The sequence below is a fragment of the Lepidochelys olivacea genome, assembly GCF_965140295.1.
Source record: "Lepidochelys olivacea isolate rLepOli2 genome assembly, chromosome: 1".
Classification (NCBI taxonomy): Eukaryota; Metazoa; Chordata; order Testudines; family Cheloniidae; genus Lepidochelys; species Lepidochelys olivacea.
In genome coordinates, this window is record NC_140411.1 from 187,563,176 (window position 1) to 187,576,896 (window position 13,721).

The following is a 13,721-nucleotide window of genomic DNA, read 5'->3' on the forward strand; positions in this document are numbered from 1 at the left end:
AAGAAGGAAATTGGTTTGGCATGGTATGATTTGTTCTTGACTAATCTATGCTGGCTATTACTATCACCCTGTTACCCCCTAGGTGCTTACAAATTGATTGTTTAACCACTTGTTCCACTATCTTTCCAGGTATCGAAGTTAGGCTGACTGGTTTATAACTCCCCACTGTGTTTGCTCTTCTCCAATCCTCCAGGACCTCACCTGTCCTCTGTGAGTTCTTGAAAATAAAATTGCTAATGGTTCCAAGACTGCTTCAGCTAGTTCCTTAAGGACCCTAGGACTAATTTTGTCAGACTCTGCTGACTTGAATACATCTAAATTATCTAAACATTCTTTAACCTGTTTCTCTTCTAGCTTGTGTTCCTTCCCCCTTGTTATTAATATTAATTGTATTAAGCATCAAGTCACCATTAACATTTTAATCAAGACTGAAGCAAAATAGACATAAAACACCTCACCCTTCTTGATGTTGTCCATTAGCTCTCCTTCCCCACTAGATAGCGGACCTACACATTCCTTTGTCTTTCTCTTGCTCCTAATATATTTACAGAACCTATTCTTATTGCTTTTTATTATCCTTCCTGATGTAACTCATTCTCTGCCTTGGCCATTTTGGATTTTGTCTCTACATGCCCAAGCTACTCTTTTGTACTCCTCTTTAGCAATTTGTCCATGTTTCCACTTTCTGTAGGATTCCCTTTTGATTTTCAGGTCACTAAAGAGCTCCAGATGGAGCCATATTGGCCTCTTACTATTCTTTGCTTCACATTGGGATAGTTTGCTATTGTGCCTCTAATAGTGTCTGAGAAGTTACCATCTCTCCTAAACTCCTTTTTCCCCTTAGATTTCCTTTCTGTGGGGCTTTACCTACCCATTCTTCGAGTTTGTTAAAAGTCAGCTTTTTGTTTAAATCTACCATATACATGTGTCCCTTGCAGTGGGAAGACAATGGGCATGTGCACTATATGGATAGGCTGCAGCACAGTTCAGGAACCCAATTTGTCACAAAGTTAATTATTTCTGGGATGTTAGCAATGTACATCACCCAGTGGTAAATAACTGCAGAAATAACTGCTCTTCAACCACAACAGCACCAACAGTCAATTTACCAACATCAAACTGGTTAGCCACAGACATATAGCAGTCTTCGGTAGACAGCTTTCAGATGGACTGGCAGGGCCTTGCCACCCTCATCTGATGGTCCTGTCACTAGAGGATGAAGGCAAGCTCGTCACACCGCTCAATGAACATAGCTCTCTTCATGAGAAAGTTCTAAGCCCTCCCAGATCTGCATGATAAGGTAGTCCCCCCAACTCTGTGCTTGTGGTCTTGCAAAGAATGGCCAGTCTACATGGGGGAAATCCACAGCTACTGCAATCCATACCAGCTGTCTCCACCATCATGTCAGCATGCAGCCTTCATGATCTCCTCACTTAGGCCTACAACTGCCTTCTCAGGGACACAAGCCACTGCCAAAATGCTCTCCATCCTCAATCATGACCTCCATCTACAAACTGCTGCATTAACAGTGCCAAAAGCAGGAACAGATCTTCACCCATAAACTGGATCCATGTGTTGGCATAGCTGGAACAGGCAAAAGTGAGGCGCCTGCAGAACCAGAAGTACTTTAGTGGCAGGCTAAGAACATTTCCACACAGGAGCTTAGGAAGAGCAGAAGTTCTCTCACAAGACACTGTGAAACAATTCCTAGATGCAACAAAACAGAGGGAGGTACCAAACAGTAGGGAGTACATGGTGTAAGGTAGAACTAAGGAGAGGGCAATAAAATCATGCATTTACTAACTGTAGGTATGTGTACAGCTTGATAATTAAAAGAATATAGAACAAGTGCTTCTAAACTATGTATGTATTTTCTGCATATTTTCCTCTAATCTTTTTAATATTACCAATAATATTACTGAAAATTAGAAGGTATTGCTTGCAATAGCAGGTAAAATTAAGGTGTTTTTTTTTTTAAAGCTTTTTAAAATTGTACATTTTACAACACTTTAACCGTACAGGACAGAGTGAACATAACTAGACAATTTCTCCACACAAGAGAGACAGACATCCGAAGACCTAAAAAGCCACAAAAATTGCCAAGAGATTCAGGGGCAGGAATACTATCTACAGTTACTAGATTTTGAGTTGACACTGTCCCCTTTAATATAGTGTACAATTATCACATCAACAACATGCTGCTCACACTATCTCCCAGCAACCGCTGATGCAGTTTAACTGCTCCAGAAGCCACCTAAAGTACATCTACACAGCAACAAACAACAGAAACATATAGCAAGTCTCAGAGCCTGGATCAACTGACTAACTTGTGCTACAGGACTAAAAGTAGGGCTCAGACTGGAACCCAGGCTCCGAAATCCAGGAAGAAGGGCTGCGTCTCAGAGCCTGGGCTTCAGTCTGAACCTGAATATCTACATTGCTATTTTTAGCCCCACACCATGAACCTGGGTCCACTGACTTGGGTTCTGGGACTTTCAGCCAGGAGGGTTTGGGGTATTTTTTGGCTGTGTAGAAGTGCCCCGTGCCTTTGCGAGCCAGGCTATGATACACACTCGTCATGTCCGCACCAAGGAAGTTCTGCAAACGTTTCCCATTATTGCTAACACCATTTCAGTTCCACCAGTACTAGCTATGTTTTGAAACTCATGAGCAGACAAGCAGCTGCTAGCATTTTGGGGCCCAGTGTCACCTAACCATCCTGAATATCCCAGCCTTAATGGACGTCAGTTACTGCCAACAACAGTGGAACCAAACTGCCCTTAGCAACAACCAGGAACATTTCCCTAGTGCAGACAGGGCCTCTGGGGCTTAACAAATTATGCCTGAAGCTCAAAGTTAATCTCAGTCAGCACAATACATAGATGTCGAGCAGGTAACCCTGGTCTTTGAAGAGTGGCTCTTCCAGAGCTAGGAGCTATTCAAATATGTTGCCTATGCAGGCCTCCACATCTTCACCTCCAAATTCTTGCGCCTCCTTCACAATGAGGCAAGAAACAGGCTTGAAGCCAGTGGTGACCTCTCTTTCCCCCAAAAAGGAAGTCACTCACCAAACTAAAAGATATTTAACATTTCAGCTCAAACTTCAGGACAGGTCAAAACTACATGGAAAAGAAAAAAAAAAACCACTCACCTCAAACACGAAACATTAGTAGGAACCTAGAGTCAACGGAACAGAATAGGGCAGTGGTGCTCAACCTTATTACACAGGAGGGTCACACAAACCTAAGCACAATCTTGTGTGGGCCAAACAGATTCTACCTATTTTAATAAGATTTAAAGTCACTTGTATTGATTTATATTTTAAGTTCAGCTTGTTTTGTATTGAGATAGACAATATTCTACATAGAAACAACCTATTTACATACTTGTGTAACATGACAACAAAATGCTAATGAATCAGGGGGGAGGGATAGCTCGGTCGGGGGAGGGATAGCTCAGTGGTTTGAGCATTGGCCTGCTAAACCCAGAGTTGTGAGTTCAATCCTTGAGGAGGCCATTTTGGGATCTGGAGCAAAAACTGGGGATTGGTCCTGCTTTGAGCAGGGGGTTGGACTAGATGATCTCCTGAGGTCCCTTCCAACCCTGATATTCTATGATTTTATGATATGGTGTTGAAGCAGGCAGCAGGCCTTGTGAAATGCTCTGGTAGGCAGTGTATGGCCTGTGGACCATAGATTGGGCACCCCTTGAATAGGGGCTGCGAGGGTGGGAGTAACTGAAGTGAAGCCTTCTTGTTCCTCAGTATACAACACCACGGCATTGTTTAAACAGAAAGAATGAGGCACATCAGCCAGGTATGGAAAGTGGCAAGTGCTTTTTCTATTCATTTTGGCAGCCAGTCACTAAGTTTCTAGAATGAAAGATATGAAGAGTCTGCAGGCATAACACACATCAAGCTGTGATCTTGTCATCTCTCACACGTTACAGAGCGGTGGGATTGATCAGCTTGTGGACAGACCTCCTCCTCCAAGGAAAGTCCAGCTGTTGCAGGAAGTGGTAGGGGCAATTAATTGCTGAACCAGTGCCCCAGTATGCTGCAAGGATACACTGCATGATACCTTTCAGAATTGCTGATCGATTGTCCCCTCCTCACCTCCTTTCATATCAGCCTCTGATTAGTAGACATCTAGTAAATATTTCTAGCCTGATTTTATCTGACCCAAGTGAAGAGTTCTTTTAGAGCTTCTCTAGAGGTAGCTGCATTCCAGTGATATAAGACAGTGATTCTTACACATTCAGTAAAACACACTACACAATGAGAACATTAGGGTTGCAAGGATGCAGCTTTTACTCTGCTCTGTACGTGTATGAACGATAGTCTTTAATGATCCCATACTTTCTCAAATAAACAAAAACAAAACCACTGCATTTTGTGTCAGTTACTCTATAACTAACAAAACTTAAAGAAAATGAAAAGTTAAGAATGCCAGTGGGACATACCCTGTACCCTTCTCTCCTGCCCCCACCCAAAGACACACATCTCCCCAGTAGTGCAGTCACCATACCAGACCCTTAACAGCAGGAATGACTGCCTCCTAGTACTGCCTTCCCCAAATTTCACCCAGCTCCATCCCAAATGGACCAGACTTAACCCCCACCCCTCACACTTACAGAACCTTTCTGCATAGTTCTGTAAAGTTACACATACTCAGATTTGGGAAACAGTGTTGGAAACCTGGCATAGCCCTACATGGGGTAGTGTATGATGGTTGTACTACTGGTGAAGTGTGGGTCACGGGGGGGAGGGGAGGACGATTATTGATAGCCTTAAAAACTAAAAAGCGAGAAAACAAGAAGTATTATGTACAGAGCAATCTTAACTGACGCAAAATGCAGTGTTATTGCGTGTTGGTTTCCCAAGTTTTTTAGATAGGAGTCATTGCTGTGCTGAAGACACTTTAGAGGAGGACAAGAATTTTAAAAAATTAAAGTGGCAAACAGAACCCATACACAGAACAACAAGATGCTACATGTGTGTATTTCAGGTTGGGGGGGGTGGAGGGGAGGAAAGAGGAGAAGAGATTGACATTTGAGAAATGTTACAATCATGTAATTTAAAGATATCATGAAGTACTGTGTATGAAGTTTAATTTTTACATGGAATTGTTTAACTTCAAAAATCAGGACTATAGGGCTTCAAATCAAAACTCCTTAATTCATACATTTTACAAGGTCTCAAGGTGTACAGTGAGCAAGTATCCAGCTGCTGTGAAGCCCTGCATTATTCAATGAGCACAACACAAAATGTACATGTTCAATATTTTTCTAAGTTGGGTGCACATGCACAGCAAAACCTGAAGTACTCTGAAGTATCAACTGTACTGCAAACACAAAGGCAAGTCAAAACTAGTTTTATGGGAATATTCAGAGGCATTTCTGTTCAATGATGGCACTATTTTTCTGACAATTTCAATTTTCTATCCCTAACGAAAAAAAGGTTGTAAAATTTTGTTTAAAAAAAAAGAGAGAAAATATTTTTCTCCTCAAAAGCAGTTTAACCATTTTGTCTCATATTCTCCACCCCCAACATAAAAGAACAAAAAGCCTGGAAAATTTCAACAGAACAGTTTAAATTTTTGAAGAGTAGCGAGCTACTCAAAAGAAGGTTGCCTCAACTTTTCCATTATAACACTACTGCACTATCAGTAAAATGGGCCTCAGAGTTAGCTCTTATGCAGTGCTTTTAATTTCCAAGTGGCATAAAAGATACAAATCATTAAGGTAATTAATGCTCTGGCATTAGGATTTTCTCATCTGTCGAATTCAAAGCACTTAATAAAAGGGGAAAAGTACCAGTTGCTCCATTTTACAGACAGCCTAACTAAGTACACAGATTTAAGGTATTTTTTCTGGGGCACTGTGGTCTAGTGGATAAAACATGAGCACAACCTGCCAGGGCAGGCCTAGGTAATTGTCTAGCCACATCTCTCAATGTCCCTTCCAGCTCTACATTTCTAAGATTCTATAATTTTATATTACAAGAGTTCTGGGTTCTGTTCCCAGCATTACAACCTTTCTATGTAATCCTGGCTAAGTAAAAGTCTCTGGGCCTCACTAACCCTGTCTATACAATGGGGTAATGATAGTTGGGCAAGTGTGAGAGTCATGAAGTACAGAGAATTAAGACTAGCCAAGTGAAAAGATGGACCAAGAATTTAGGACTTCCTGGCTCCAGATTGTATGCACATTCTCTCAGGCAGGTTAAGGAGACATTTTGGGGACACAATCAGAAACCTTTTCACCAGGCCTATAGCTCCCTGAAACATATGGAAATGGAACAAAGCCAGTTCAGAGTATTCCAACGTTTTAAGAAAAGTTGAGTGCATAGCTAATTTAGCTACATCTGCACTGCAGCTGCTCTGAACTTCACATGGAGTGAGGCAAGGGCTCTATTCAACATGAAGTTAAGTTACTGCATATATAGTGAAGTCTATTATAGTCCTATAGAACACTTCTAAGAGTGCTTGAAAAAAAAGTATTATTTTCAAAGATGAGAAAGCACGCAATTTTCACTGAATGCTTAAAGGCAATTTCCCTCAAAGGAGGGCATTTCTTAGCCAAATTTCAGCTCCATGTTTTTTTGCAAGAAATTTTGTAATAGGGCAAGTGTATTTTTCCATTGTCCTTATTCTCAAAAAACAGTTGACTGTTTCTGTTCAAGCTTAAAAGAAAAAAGAAAAAAAAAAAATCAAACAAACTGCTCCCCTTTTCCCCGCCTCCTCCCAGACAGAAACCAAGCCTGAAAAATTTCAGCTCTTCAGTTAGAAGTTGTTTGTTTAAAAACATAGGGCTTAGAACAGAAACATTTAGGCTACCTTAACTATAGACACCATTCACTCTCCAGCTGTAATTTGTAAATTTGCAGAGTATTTTTGAGAACCTTCTTCAATGAGAGTTATGTACTCATTTGATCATAATCTTTATACTGTAATTAGGATTTCAAGAGCAGGCAGAATACTGCACAAAAGGTGTACAGAAAGCAAATTCAAAATTCACATGGAAACATTTACTTCTCACTAAGAGCAGCAGTTTAAGACCCTAGAGGGAACATACTAATTACCACACTGGATCAGGCCAGCAATCCAGTATCATCTCCAACAGTGGCCAGCACCAGCTACTTTTGTCCTCCCATTTAAATTTCATCCTGATTGCTAATAAAGATTGGCTTGGCTGAAGCACATGGTTTGGTAGCCCTTCCAAAAAAAATGTATTGTCAATTATTACAACTCTGGATATTCTTGATATCCTTATAAATATCCAATCCCTTTTTGAATCTCTAATTCTTGGTCTCAACAATTTTGTGGCAATGACTCCCACAGCTTAATTACAATTGCACCAAATATTCCACCAATTTACACTATCTTGAAGTTCCACATTCAGTCAGTACTGAGATGATAAAAGCTTTTCCATAGTTATAATAGAAATCTGGTTACAGTTTTAAGTCCTATTTTTCCCCTTCCCTCTTTAACCTGATGTAAATTGAAAAAGCTGTTTGAGCTAGGGAAGTTGGAAAATTTAGGTGTAAATAATATTTGGCAAGTTTGGCAGGTTCTTAGAACAAAGCAAAAGGTATTAGGCTTCCAAAACACTGAGGTTAGAAACTTAAAATGTGTAACCATATTTCTTCAACATATGAAGAACACTAATTTTAAATTATTCATTGCCAAACTAGGAACATCACAATGGTTAGTCAGGACTCAGATGACTTCATGAAGACCATCCTAATTTTTGCTGAGTTGTATGAAGTCTGCCAGTGCTTTTAAGAACTTTGCCTGGTCTACAAAAATGTGGGACTTCAGAAAAGTCTCAAAAGATGTAACAGGGTTTTTTTTGTTTTGTTTACATTACACAAAACAATGATATTGGGGAAAGATTCAGTACACACAATTCCTCTATCACACACAACTTGGCCCCAGAACCTGGGTTTAATGCACTCATCTCTCTAGCAGAACTCAAACTCCACAGGGACTCATACAGAGCTCATAAGTAAGGAATCGAAGTCCTTAGCAAGTTTGCTTGGGTTAAAGGATTTCATATCTATGGAAATAGACCACAGACCTTACTGAAGCACGGACTTCCAAAAAGGCCAAGGCCAAGCCAACTAGGCTGAAGGATTTTAAGGCTGCTTGCATTCCTCTGAAGAAATACTGATGCAGTTTGAGCAAGCGAAACACCAAGGCCATGTCTACACTACACACTTCTGCTGGCAGAGCTATACTGGTCAGGGATGTGAAGAGGTCTGATCCTTGACCTACACAGCTGTGCCAGCACAAGCCTCTGGTGTAAATGCAAAAAACTGTGCTTTTGCCAGTACAGCTTGTTTTGTTTGGGGGTAGAATAAGCCAATACTGGTAAAGCATAGCTTTGACAGTATTAGCTGCATCCACACTAGGAATGCTCTGCCAGTAAAGCATATTGGTATTCCTATACTAGTAAACCACTCCTAGTGTGGACATGGCCCAAACATAGCAGGACATAAGTTTGCATATTTGGTCAAGACTACGGTCAGGTCTACATTCAAGACTTAAGTCAACCCAGCTATGTCGGTCAGGGGCGTGAAAAATCCACACCCTTGAGCAATGTAGTTCAGACAACTTAGCCCCTGGGGTATGTCGACAGCACTAGAATTCTTCTACTGACCCAGCTACAATTTCTTGAGGAGGTGGATTAACTATACCAATGAGAGAACCCCTCCCATTGCTGCAGTGAGTGTCTATACTTGAAAGACTACAGTGGCACACTTTCAGTTAGAATCCCAAGTAGTTCCATATGAAGAGGATACCAAAATTTTACCCTTGACTTTGTTTAAAAAACAAAAAAAAAACCCACCCACACACTAAAACCCTAAAGAAATTCCTACACTCTTCCCACCCTATCCCCCCACCAAAAGAGAGAGACTGAAAGACTTTTAGGATTGAAAACATGTATCAATAAATTAAGAGGAAAACGTTTAAAGAAAGATTTATAAAGGCAAGTATGAGAAATCCTGGAAGTTAGAGAGTAAGACTTTAGACAGACAGCTTGAAAATGCCAATTTAATCCGATATAGGACTTATGTTTCTATGAATATGAATCCCATAACCAGTTGTTACTTTAAATTTTGTATATGGACTGATCCTAATCTGAATTGACCAGAACATACAGGGTTTAAAGGTGATTTATAAAGGGGGGGGGGAAATGGAGTTTGTACACTTTGTTTCTTTATTATATATAAAGGTGATCTGGAAGAGGCTTTTTTTTTAAAAATTAATATAAAGCATTTTTTGCTTACTTTTTACATTAGGAATTCAAGTCCGACCTAGCCTAGAAGATTATGTTAAGCTCACGAAAGCTCATGCTCAAATAAATTGGTTAGTCTCTAAGGTGCCACAAGTACTCCTTTTCTTTTTAATTAAATTATGAGCTCACAAGAGCTGAGAGTGAAATGCTAGATGTACACTAGAAAAGATTTGCCACCATAGCCATACTGGCAAACGCCCAGTGGAGAGGCAGCTTACTTCAGCAAAAAAGATTGATTTTGAAAGGATAATTTAACTTGGAAATGGTATAAACTAAAACTACACTTGCAAAAACACTTATGCTGGTTAACTGTGTCTATACTAGAGCTTTTGAAAACAGAGGTGCCACAAAAAGCCCCACATCTAACTGATGTTGCTATCTGAGCAAATATATAGACCTGCCCTGGCCAAAGATGAGCAATTGAGAGGGAGGGAGTTTTTGTCAATTGTTTAAAAAAAAACTTTAGTTTTTTGTTTGGTTTTGTTTACACTTGTTTAATGATTAACAAAGACCTCCTTTATACAAAATGTTAACGATTCAACTTCTCCACCCTTTCATTTAAGGTGTTAAGAGTTAACAATAATGCTGAGACCCAACCCCACCCCATAACACAAGTCCTCCAGCAAAATCTGGAAAACCCAAGCCTGACATTTCTAATAGTTCTAAGTTAAAAAACAAGCAGATTTTTTTGTTTGTTTGTTTGGATGGGGAGGTGGGGGCATACATAGGAGAAAGGGAGTGAGCATGACCCTTTACACACATAAAACAGCAAAAGAGCACTCAAGCTCAGTTTAAAATCTCTGGAGGCCACCTTTAAAATAACCATAGCCATCAGACATAGTTGGCCAGGTATACATTGGACAACCTAGTTATGTATCACCAAACCAACCACTGTACCACGGTTTCCAGGAAAAAGCAGATCTACCTATTGCAGGCAATGGGTGCAAGTGAACAGGCATGGAACACAGTTTAGTTACAAATATAGAAAAAAAACAAAAAACTATGTTTATACAAGTTCCCATGCCCAAATTACCAACACCTGTTGTCAGCTATGGGTAGTTTTTTCCTAGGGTAGACAAGGCCTAACTGAATGAATAACATTAAGTAGAAGCAGGATAGAGGTGAATGGAGTCAGAATTAAGGCTATCTAGGGGAGGTTAACACTACATTTCCATATTTTCCTGTGTGTTTTTTTATTAATTTAGATGTTTCTGGCTTTCAGTGTTTGTTTTCACGCTATTTTAAGACGACATGCACCCCAGGTCACTATTTACAAAAATAAGATAGCTATTCATTTCTTTTTCTTTTTCTTAATTTTGTCCATTTAAGAGTACTATGCATATAGTCAGTTTTCTGGGATGTTTGTGTGGATCTTTCATGTCTTTCACACAGCAACCTGGGAGAGAACCACCTTTTTCAGAATAGGAAAGTGTGACTGTAAATCCCAGCCCCCAAAAAATTATTAGCATGGACCTTGGTGAGGTGTAGTACCTTCCTCTCCTCCCTAAAACTAATATCTGAAAAACTAATAATTAGAGAATTTAAGGGGAAAAGCCCCATTCAGGCATGACTATTCTCCCTCCCCCTGCCCCCCCAAACCAGTTTGGACACTTATTAACATCACCAAGGAGTGGCAGTTTCTTCCCAAGATCGAGCCAAAGGAGAGAGTCCTTCTCTCCTCTTTCACAAGAAAGGTCCTTGAACAGTAGGTTAGGTTCCAGGACAATGGATTAAGCTGGGGACACTGCATTATGCACATTTACTCTGAAAACACTAAGCTTTCTCTGCAATACAATCTTCCTCATCTGGTGGAGTTGGAATTATTCCATGATCAACTCCTTAGTCCACATCTCTATCACCACCAGCTGCAACCATCATTCCCCAACCATAACCCTTTCCCTATCCCATGCTGCCAAACCTGAAAATAAGAACAGGCTCTCTGATCCTCTCTAACCTTAACCACTTAATCACCCACCATCTCTTTCAAGTCTCAATTATCCCCCAGGAAAGGATAGGGGATGAATTCTATTTATACCTACATCCCCAACAACTTGACCCTTCCCACCTGCCCTCCTCATGTAATTTACCCTATCACGGTATGCTGACCCCTCAAGCAGCTTCTTCCTCCCTGATCAATGGGCACATTTTTACCCATAACATTATGAGGTACCCTCACCTCCAAGTCACCTATGGGTGGTGAATCAGGATAGAGGATGTTGTCTCCTAAGCTCCACCAGCAACCCCAGATATGGCATTCCCTCCACTTTTCTCCCAACAAGAAATCCTTCCTTTTAGCCTCCCACCTCCATACGTGGGGGTCTCCCCTGGATTTCCCCGACTCCCTTGTTCCAGCCCCAGGCAACTCCCACCCCATACGCCTCCCCTGGGATTCAGCACCTGCTTCCCCCCTGCACAGTGCTAGGAGAGTGCATGCACCCACCCACCGCTCTGCATGGACCCCCAGACTGGGCGCTTCCCTCCCCATCCCACAAGCCCTCTCCCCCACACCCCTGCCCCACAAGCCCTCCCCACACACACACCCCCCACCGCACAAGCCCCCCACACCCCCCTCCCCCACACACACTCTCTCTCTACCCAGCCCCAAACTCTGAAACTTTCCCCGGGGCGGGCGGGCGGCTCAGCCCTGCCGGGACCCCCCGGCCGCCGGCACCACGCGGACCCCGCTCCCGCACACACACAGCGCCACTTACCGAGCGGCGCCGGGCGGGAGGGGAGGGGGCGGTTCTCAGCTCCGGGCGGGAGGGGGCGGCGCAGCGTCTCCCCCCGGTGGCGGCGGATCCATTCCCCTCCCGCAAACACACACAGGCTCCATTGTCCGCCAGCGCTCCCCCTCCGCACACATGGTACCGCCCGTCACTCCTCCCCCCCCTATTCCAGCTAGACGAATGGTACCACCCGTCGCCCCCTCTGCCCCGCCCCGGCAATGGTACTGTCCCCTACTTACTGAGGGGATGGTGCCGCTTCTCAACCCCGCCCTGGGAATAGTACTGTCCCAAAGGAGGAGACTGTAAATACCCTCCCCCCCACACAATGGCATCAACCGGCTTCTTAAAGAGGCAGGCCTGAATCCATAAGCCCCTTCCGCGCCTGCACGAAGCACCGCCCTTACATTCCCCCATTCATCTTGGTACCGCCCCCTCAATTAACATAGCTCATCCCCCACCTCACTGTGGCACCACCCCACCTCTCCCCTTTAAAGAGACAGCCACCCAATTGTGCTTCTTAAAGGGACACTCCCCCAGTGCCTCCCTCTCTCGCTGCCCCTTCCCAGCGCCCAGTGGCGGCGGGGCCGCCTCCTTTCCTCGCCCGCCCACTCACTCCCCCCCGTCCCCCCCCGAGCCAGGTGAAAGCCCGGCCCGGCCTCCCCCGGGGGCTCCCCGCGCCGCCCCCTGCAAAGCCCCAGCAGGCCCCGGCCACGCTGCGCCCGGAGCTGCCCCAGCCCTGCCCAGAACGCGGCCGCCCCGGGAGCCGCCGGGCAGCGCCGAGGCGAGCGGGCGCCCGGCCCCAGGGAAGCGGGGCGCTCCCAGCCCGGCCCCACTGACCCCGGGCGGGGGGGGGGGGGCACAACGCAGCACGGCGCCGCTCCCCCGCTCGGAGCGAGCCTGCCCCCCGCCGCTGTGGCAGGGAGGCGGCGCCCACCACCCTGGGGTGCGATCAATGGTCTCGGGCAGCAAATTGTCAACAGTCCCCCAGCCTCCCACCCCCAGCGCTGCCCCGGCGCCGGGGGCACAAGGGCGCCGGGGGCTGAGATCCAGGAGACTGTGTCCGCGCTCACCTGAAACGGGGCCTTCCTTAGAAATACGAAGGTCCGCACAGAACCTATTACAATGGATACTCCAGCCTGCCTGAACCTGGGGGCAGAGCCAGACCTGTCAGTCATGGGCAGCGGGAGCATGCCCTGCCTCCTGAAGTTTCCTCCGCTTGCAATAACTTCCACAGCCAGGATGATTCTCATCTGTTTTCCGAAATCACAGGTGGCGATAACTATTATTTGAAGGGGGAAAGTACAGTTTCATCTTCCCCTCGACGGGCTGTGCACACAGAGACGGGAAACTCTGCTCTGCCCAGGACAGAAGTTGATTTTCATTCTTGGGGTTGGGCTGATGTGTTCTTTCTAGTTTATTTATTAAAGCCCCGTTAGACATGCTGACTGTCAAGACCAGAATAGATCTGTTACACATGGAAGGAAGAGTGCTTCAAGAGCTCCATAAATCACTGTGTTCCAGCCAGCGGATGGATCTCTTTTTGGTACCTATTCCCCGCATTGAATCACGTCCTCAACGAGCCCTCTCCATGATCCCCTGCTAGCTTCTGACATATGAATCACGCAGCCTGGTTAACTAATGGATGGACCCCTTCAAAAAAGTCTGGTTCTCTGCATTTACCAGTTGAGGGAACGG

The 13,721-nt window shown here is 44.1% G+C and overlaps 1 protein-coding gene across 4 annotated transcripts in view; it reads right to left on the reverse strand.

Annotated features, from left to right (window-relative positions):
* BCL9 (BCL9 transcription coactivator) overlaps positions 1 to 13,721 on the reverse strand; it is a 74,859-nt gene that overhangs the window by 25,439 nt on the left and 35,699 nt on the right. Inside the window, exon 1 of one of the 4 annotated variants that reach the window (XM_084616714.1) lies at positions 13,097 to 13,147. The exons of 1 other annotated variant lie outside the window; for it this stretch is intronic. The gene's annotated coding sequence lies outside the window, so the exon portion shown is untranslated. Of the gene's footprint in view, positions 1 to 12,011; positions 12,062 to 12,265; positions 12,285 to 13,096; positions 13,148 to 13,721 lie in introns of those variants that run through there. 2 more of the 4 variants (XM_084616713.1, XM_084616712.1) reach the window with 2 other exon arrangements.